General features: G+C 33.0%; 1 non-coding gene across 1 annotated transcript; it reads right to left on the reverse strand.

Moving 5' to 3' along the window:
* Window positions 1-6,765: 6,765 nt before the first annotated feature.
* LOC116663409 lies at window positions 6,766-6,955 on the reverse strand. The gene has a single exon (XR_004319660.1). It is a non-coding gene; the product is annotated as a U2 spliceosomal RNA (small nuclear RNA).
* Window positions 6,956-9,673: the final 2,718 nt, after the last annotated feature.

Raw genomic sequence — 9,673 nt, forward strand, 5'->3', positions numbered from 1 at the left:
GTTTGCATTGTAAGCATTTATTTTTATTTAACTTTGTATGATATTCCTAAAACTTACACATGATGACAATCAACTAAATTATGGAGTAAAAGATAATTAAGAATAAAGAGCATTTTCCTCAAATCTCTGGAAAAATCAATGTTGAATATTTAAAAATCTTTATGATTTCTTAAATTCTAAATATTTCTTTTCAGTAAATCACTAAATATAAAATCATTTGAATATATTAATTATTCCATGACTTTATATATGTCTAATGACATATTCCACTACAGTATTCTTTTTGACACCAAATAATTTAAATCTGAATTTGTTTGAAAGTCAAATATACATGCACACAGGTATATACACATAGTAGCATATTTAACACATCTTAATTAATGAATTGACATTATATACATCAATGAAATAGGTATTTTTCTCTTTCTCTCTCTCTCTATATATATACACACACTCATACACACACCCATATAATACTCTGATAAAAAAGTTCAAAACTTCTCTACTATCTACCATGTCTGGCTCTGAAGGATTTAATATTCTGTTGTTTTTGTTTGTCATTTCAGTGTTGGTTACACAGGTGTATTTGCTAGGGTTGCTGTAACAAATGGCTTTAACAATGGAAAATTTTCTTCTCACGTTCTGGAGGCTAGAAGTTCAGAATTGAAGTGTCAGCACTGTTGGTTTTGTCTGAGGTCTCTCTCTTTGGCTTATAAACGAACATCTCCTCCTCCTTGTGTTTTTACATGATTTTTCACTCTGTACATGTCTGTGTCCAAATATCCTCTTTTTTATGAGACTACCAGTGATATTTGATTAGGGCCTACCCTGATTACCTCATTTTAGCTTAATTACTTCTTTAAAGATCGTATCTCCAAATATAGCCACATTCTGAGGTACTGGCATTTGGACTTCATCATATGAATTTGTGTGGGTCACAATTTGGCCTTCAACAACAGATGTGTTCAGTTTGTGAAATTATTTGGTCTGTATATACACCACTTGGATAAATATATACACACATATTAAAAAAAGTTTCAAATAAGATCTGCTCTCTACTGCTCCTTAAGCTCTATTTGAACCTTTACTTTACTCTGGGCCAGCCCTGCTCAATTTGAATTCTGATCTCAGCAGTATCATCCTTTGGATTCATCTCCATATTCTAGAAGAGAGATCTTGTTTTAAAAATTATTTGTATTTTATTCCAGACATTCTGATGGCTTAGGCTGTGCTGCACCATAACTCTCTAATCGAGTGGTTCCTGCTGGTTGTTTTTCTCATAAACAAGTTGGAGCCATTGCAGTCTTCTTCTAGCCTTCCGTTAACTCCTAGTGGGAGCTTCCACTCTCCTTCCAGGAAAAGTATTTATTTCTTTTTCTGTATTCTTTGGTCCTTAGAATTGAAAGGGAGCAGGACCCTACAGGCCCCTCAACCCTTGCCTCTTGTTTATAGAAAAGCTGAAGTCTCCCAGGCCTCCCTGAGTCATAGAAGGCTCAAGCATTTGATTAGAACAATCCTGCAGGCATTGGAGGATGGGAATGACTCTGACCACCTACCTCAAAAATTAACTGAGATTATTCCCTCATTTCCCTTTAAAACTTTCATGGATGAACAGAGTATTTGGAGATGGATTTTTGGGGGGATGCTGAGTCCACCAGATTGCAGGCATTCTGGTTAAAAGCAACTTTTCCTTTTTGTTACCAAGGCTGTCGCCCCCAGGATCATACCCCTGCCCCTCCCTCAACTAGAAACCAATTACTTTTATCTAAGTCTCAGGACGCAGTTGCAGAGAAGAAACAAAAACTGGTTAGAACTGATGGGCAGTCCAAGATGGTGGCTCTGACTTCCAGTGGACCTTGAGCCTCACTCTACACTCATTGTAATACATTAATATGCTAAATAACACACCCACCAGTGCCATGACAGTTGACAACTGCCATGACAACAACCAGGAAAAGTCCACACAAGGACTGAAAAGCCTGTACAAGGACTGACTGGCCCCATCACACGTGGAACAAGGACATGCTAGCAGAAGCCACAGAAGTCCATGCAGCCCAACTTGTGCCGTCCTGGCTGACAGCTCGCTTGAGTGCCTTTTCCTCACTAGAGCACATTTCTTTTCTTCTCCCTGCTGAAGCACTTTCCTTCCTTTTCCTCTTTTGAGAAATAAAAGCAGTTTCACTCTGTCCCTCTGCATCAGCTGTGAATTCTTTCCAGCCAGCAGGCAAGGACCCACACTTCGGTGGGCCTCCTAATTTAGGGGTCTCACTATCGGCTAACAGAATCATCAGAACTCCCTTTTCTCCTCCTTTCACTATTCTATGCATTCTTGTGAACATGGCCTTTCTTTTTTAATAATATCTTTAGTAGTTTTCTATATTAGCACATAGCTCATTCTTTGATCATATGCATAATAGTCCACTGAATAGGGTCCTCATAATTTATTTACACGAGCCCTATTGAAGGATTTATCCAATGTTTATAGTAATGCTATTACAAACAGTACTGCAACAAACATCCATTATGCAAACATCACAGTTTGACAGTTAAAATTCTCATGCAATTCAAATGCTTAGACGGTTTTATTTTCTCAAAAAAAAACCAAAAAACCACTCTCTGAAACAGATATCATGAGCTAAGAAAAAAAGACAGATAAACAAGGAAGAAAAGATAAGAAAGGAAAAGTCCATTTCAGAATTAAACTAGAGGTGTACCTGCTCAATCTCCCTGGGAGAATTAAAAGACTAACACCGCAGAGCCACCGTATCAGATATAGCAACCAATTTCCAAATTAAATAGTTAAGATATTTAAATTTTAAGTAAAAACCTAAACAAAAAGTAGTCTATAAAAACAAGCCTTAAGTAACTCAGAGGATTTTTACTATAAAAAGTTTGACAGATATTAAAATCAGTGCAATATTTCAAATATTAATAGATAATAGTATAATTCAAGAAAAATCAATACACAAAGGAAATAAGACCATTTTGAAAAAACATCTAAAGCATACTGAACATTAATTGAACATAAATCTTCTTTAAACAATAAGAGCACAAAATATGTCATGAATATTTAGGAACTAAAGGGAAAACTGACAAGAACACAATCGTGCCATTCTTTAATAAAATGACTTCAATCAGAATGAATGAAGGAGTAAATTAAAAAAATCCAGAACAGATGTGATAAATCCCCATGCACTCTGGAAATCAACATGTAAAGCAGATGTGTGAAATGATTTACGTAAAGAAATAGAAACTACAAGAACTTTGGTGAAAGGCAGAATAATACCTCTAAATGATATGCAAATTTAAAAAAATAGAAGGAAACATTGTACTGCTAACACTGAAATGCTTCTGTAGGCCAATTCGTTACTTAGTTATATAACTTACATTTCTACACTCTCTCTGAAATAAAATCCACTAAATCCATAAAGGTATAAAGATAACCAGTCACATCCAGGTTCATAATATGATAAAGCTGGCAATTCATATCATAAGTGCACATGTAACTGACGTAAGTGAAAATGCACCACTATGCTAAGTAACACTTCAGCCAATAAGAGCTTAGAAGCTGTAGTTTCAGAATATCCTCATTTTTCCCCTTTAGAATTAGTAAGAAATATGCGACGGCTAGGAAGAAATTTGTGCAAAAAAAGATGTAAACAATCAGTATCAATTTTTTCCTCAGAAGGAGCCTAAGCCCTTGAATTATACAAATGATTAGGGGTGCACCACATGAACCTCAGGCATATCCACCACCCTGGAGTAAAATACACCTCCTGTGGGAGATGTAAATGCTTAAGTAAGTTATTTAAAATATTACAGTAAGGCAGTAGAGCTCAGATTCTTCACAGGGGTTATTTCCTGTGAGTTAAGTACTTCCTTTCCAGCTATCCTCTCTATTTCTCTTCTTATGGCTTCAGACTATTAATCCCTTAAACCTAATGTTTGAGTTTCAGAAGAACAGTGAAACACAATTTTCTAAAAAGATAAGATTATAGTGAAGGGGGGTTCATCACAATTCATTAAAACAAATAAAAGTTATTAAAAGGGATATCTACTATAGAACATTTATTAATAAAATACATACTAAGTGAAACAAATACTTATAGATAATTTTAGCATCTATTCCTGATTTTGTGTGTGTTCATAACGGCATAAAAATTCTTGCATATAGTAAAAATAAGTCTACATAGCACTGGAAAAATCTATATTAAGTTTAGGAAAATTTTACCACTCCACATACTATAACTTTGATCGTTATTTAATAAATTATAGGCATTGGTAGTTCTAGCTAATATACTCCTTAAATAACATGATTACCTAGAAAATGTAAGAAAATGAGTCAGGAAAAAGTCTTTTAGGGCATGAGAGATCATTTAATCACTTAATAAATAAATATAGGAAAACTTATAAACTTCGTATATATTTGCAGTGCCCACTAAGAGACCAAAATAGAAAAATAAAATTTATAAAATTTTTTATATAAAAAAATATAAAATACCCATGTATACATTTTGGTATAGGTATTAATACATCACTAACCTGTAGTGAAGAGAATAAAAAACCTAAATAAACAAAGAAGTCTATCCCATTCCTGCATAAGAGTAGATATACTAAAATAGCAATTAAAAATTATACATATATATACACAAAAATAATTCCAAAAAAAATGAAAAAAACTTCAGAACTTTATGCTATTAAGAAGATACACCAAAAAGGCAAAATATGTTTTAAAACAAATTGAGGGATAAGGTTCATATCTTAACAATTAAATAAAACACAAATTTCCAATAGTTTGAAATGTGAAACCTGGACTATATTGATCAGATAGAGAAATGAAACTGAATGAAATAGTAAAATATGCGTGTGTGTGTGTGGGTATTACTGAGTATATGTTTTTATTTGCTTATGTATATGTCTTAAGTTTTCTAGAACGTTATGTTATACAGTAAATACACAGTTATGAAAAAGGGGAAAATACATCTTATTTGTGTTTGAAATTTGTTAACTCTCTGGAAAATGATATTGGGTTGTCTCTAACCATGATAAAATTAGAAAAAATATATATTAAAAAAATAAATGCAGTGTCTAGACGATAAGTGATGTCTTTGCCTTTACATGATGAAGACAACAAATGTGTAATCAAATAAAGTAAGGTTCGATTTGTTGAGATGAAAAAATTAGAATTATTTTTTCTTAAGTTTTCCTGAATGAGGTCAGGGACATGTACAAACCCTTTACTTTGCTATAGATGTTCCTCTTTGTCTCTTAAGTAGCTGCCAAGGCAAAAGGCTTTTTCATTTCACCTACGTGTTGCTAGACGGGATTATACAACATGCTATCCCCAGTCCCAGTGGTGTCACCCAACCCTGCTAGGCTTTTCATTTTCTGTACCCTGCCCATCATTGTGTAAAGGGAAATAAGTTGTTTTCTCTGACATTCCTTGGAACCAGGTGGGCGGGCAGTCTGGCAACAGAACAGCAGTGACTAACATTATCCATAATTCAACTTGCTGACAAAGATTGGTTGATCAATAAAAGCAGTCTTTTGACACAGATGCCAATATATTCTTCATTGATTGTCAGGTGATAAGTGATATCCTGCATCTATCATTTTTGCTCCTTATGCGTTATCCTGTAGCTCCATTTCTGGTCCCGACTGATTCTTGACTCTGATTATAAGTTTCTTGCCTTATTGAAAGTGGGGAGGACAGCGTTTTTATTCTTACTTTATCCCCACATTGATGCTTGAAGTTTGATTCGTGTCACCAGACTTAATTTCAAAGGTTTTCCAGCATTTGCTGTTTGCAATGAAATCTACTGATTTAAAATATAGATTCATCTAGCTGATTCTCGCCTCTAGCACTAGAAAAGAACTTTCAAATGCACTGTAGTTAACCTTATAATTGTTCCTTGAAGTCCTCAAGAGCTATTTGAGGTGTGTTCACCAAACAAATTTATTTTTCTACTTTGCTTTTTCTTTAAATTATGTTCTAAATACCTCATGGTGCCTGTGGAGGTTCTTTGCCACTCTCTGTTGATTGCTTTTGCAGGTATCTCCAGATAGCCACCCTTCAGGGCTGAACTACCTTCCCCAAACTGACATCCGAGTTATCAATGTGCTGGATTAACTGTCCTCCCAGATGACTACCTCTGGCACTCAATGACACACACAGGCACAGGTGTGGAATCATTTGTTCGACAGTATCTCCTTTATTCTATGCTTGCAACCCCCTTTTCCCCCCAGGGTACTTCAGTTTTCCAGGAGTCAAATCTTACTACATACACAACTTTGTCAGAATTACCTCTCTCTACAGAGGCCTGAGGTTGTGCTATGAAACCACGCTTACCTATGTCAAGTCATCTTTTTTCAGTTCTGTCCAAGACTGACCTACTGAGCCCATATGGAAACATGGAGGATCTCTGCATTAGCTACTTAAATACACTTAGGTATATCTGACAGGATTTACATTCAAAGTGGGACCTTGGCTATACTTCTTAAAATAATATTTCCTATATATTAGACAGACAATAGGTAGTTGCTGCTAGAAAGTAAAATACTTATAACAAAAGTAAGAAAAGACAGGAAAATATGTATTATTTATATAATGCTGCAGGTTAATTTGTTTTTCAGTTAATACTATAACATGACAGCTATTTAAATATTAATAAATATATACTATGTCAATATTAGTAATAGTATTCTTTTTTAAGAAGGAAATAGAAAACTCAGAGTTTATTTTTTCAACCCCTGTTTTTTTTCCCAAGGTGATACACTGCTCCGGGAGATACTGCAATTCCAGGTCAATGCATGGAGTGGGCCGAGCAAGCTCCTATTCCAATTCCCTGCTCCAAAAATCCATTTAATATACTGTCCTCAGATGGAGGATGTATCAGATACTAACTGATAAGAACAGATACTACATTGGATCTTAGCCAAAAGGCCGAGAAATGATAAACCATATTCTTATTAGAAATAACTATAAAAGTAATCATAGCTTAGCAGTTGATGTACATTCATTATATGCCAGACTCTATCCTAACTACTTTATATACAAAAATTCATTTATTTGCCTCAACATCCTTATGAGTCACTTACTATTACATATACCATCTTAGAGATACAGAATTAGAATTTGGAATTTTCTAGGTATTGCACAATAATTCTCAAATGTCAAGTGACCATAGAATAAAATATAGAAATGTTCAATAAAACATAATACCCAGGACTATTAATGATTAAAACGCAAATTAAAATAAGAACAACCTATCTTCAATTTATCTGCAAAACTTTCAAATTAAAAACCTAAATTTTTTTCAGAGCGGTTGAGTGTGGGATTAGAGTTATCCTCACATAATGTAATTAGATATGTAAATGACAATAAAAATTAGGGGCTATAAGTCAAAATTTAATTTGTAGTATTTTTGTATCTAACTTTTTAAACAAGAGAATGAAAATATTAGTAGAGGAAAATATATTTAATTATGTAAAAAAAAGTCGTTTCTGCTTCCCAAAATGTAATATTCAATGATTTCTTCTAATACTCCTGAATTAAAATTAAAAAATATTTTAAATGATTTGGAAACTTTATGTGGAGGCTTGAAACATTTAAATTTATTTAAATTTATTCTTTAAAATAAACAGTTTATCCCAATACTTTCATAGATTTTTTTCATCATTATTTAATGATGCCTCTTTGATCATATATTACATATTTTATTTTCTCCTTCTGAGTTGTATACTGTATTCCACTGAACTACCTATTATATATTCTCGGTTCCACACTGTTTTCATTAATTTCTTGAATGACAATTTCAAGAGATTTCTAGCTTGTAAAATGTCATGTTCCCATATTCATTAAACTTTTATTTCTAATTCTGATAATCTTATCTCATGCTTTAATTACAGGAAATAATTCATTACACCTGCCCAGAAACTTGACATTTACAAAGCGTATTTCTCTACACCATCCCACAAACCCCTATAAAAATACTGTCAAGGAAATACTACATTTTTTTTTTTAAGCAGATGACAAACTGAAGGCCAGGGAGGTTATCACCGCCTGAGAGAAGTATTACGCTGTAACTATGTATTCATATCTAATTTCTGTATTTTATTGAAATTAAAATGCCACTAACTGTAATATCATTATTTTATACATTAAAAATAAAAGCATTGTTAATTAAACTGTGAAAGAACGTATCCATATCACTTCAAGTTTGTATTTCATTCCCATTGTAAAAAAATGAAATACAAAGTTGCATTTCTCTGGATTCTTCTATACACTGATTTTTATCATATATTGGGCTGCTCTAGTTTTGGGGTTTTCTACATGCAAATTACATTGTTTAAGTATTGAATGTTTATAATGTCTTTCAAGTTACAAGGAATCTCTCTCTGTCCTTATATGGCTCTCTCGCTCCCCCTCTCTCTAGTATGTGTATCTATCTATACATATATAGAGAGAAAGAGATTGATCTTCTCATATTTATATGTTGAGAGTATATATCTCATACATGTGTGTATGTATATGTGTGTGTGTGTGTGTGTGTGTGTATATATATATCTCAACATCATATGGCTGATTGACAAACAACGAGTTTAAGTTGGTAATGATTATAAGACAAATCCCCAGCTAGGATAATAAAAATGTGAAAAAAATTTTCATCTTTGAATAAATGAGATAAAGTGTTTTTATGCTTTCATCTCCAAGTCAAAGACATTTACCATCTATCTAGCATCATCAATTCCCTCATGAAAGACTTTGAAAATATGATAAAAGGCATAGCAACATAAGATCCCCTTAGTACCTCTGGCTTTCATTCTTCTATAGCATTAACAAAAATTTAAGTGTCTAACATTTCCTGAGACTCTATAATGGATTCCTAGTTTCTAGAAAAATATGTAACATATGCTTTTTTTCTGAAAGGCACATGTGTTATGCCATATCCTTCTTCAAAAACATTATATAAATCCTGAAACCTACATAAAAAGTCATTTTTAAATCTGTCAAACACTTATTTCCATAATATTGTGTAACTGAATGTTTCAGTTTAATCTCAAGCTATTTTTCTGTCCAATTTCTATGTCGCAGCTAACTCAATTCAGTTTTCCTGAGCATGTTTTCTTGTTGTGAAGATAGGTATGATTACTTCCAAATTCTTTACATGTGTCAGGTAAAACCGGAAGTCTCAAATATTTTTGAATGACTTAGTAAAATATTCCTGACAAAAATTTTTAATGAAAAGAAAGCAAGATAAAACTATTCATTAAAGCTAGCTTTACTTCCATCCATATAAAAGCCACAAATAGGAAAAACAACCTGAAACTAAATAAAACAAAGTACTAATAGTAGTGATATCCTTGTTTCATTTTTCATTTTTCTTTCATGTGTATTTGTTTCTTATTTTACAATAAACATGTATCAAAATCAGAATACACATATTAAAATGATTTAGTATAATAGTTTTGAGCAAAACTAGAGAAAAGGGGTAAAATATATCACAAGAAAGTGGAATAAAGCTTTCATTACACTGAATATTGAAAATATATTCTCACTTTTACAAAATCTTCAAGGTGAGAACATAGGTGATAACAAGGTTACAGAGTGCACAATAGGAAATCAGCTCTAGGTGACACTGATTAGTCATGCAGTTCCAGTGCTACTTAATGT

This window comes from Camelus ferus, chromosome 4, assembly GCF_009834535.1.
Source record: "Camelus ferus isolate YT-003-E chromosome 4, BCGSAC_Cfer_1.0, whole genome shotgun sequence".
NCBI lineage: Eukaryota > Metazoa > Chordata > Mammalia > Artiodactyla > Camelidae > Camelus > Camelus ferus.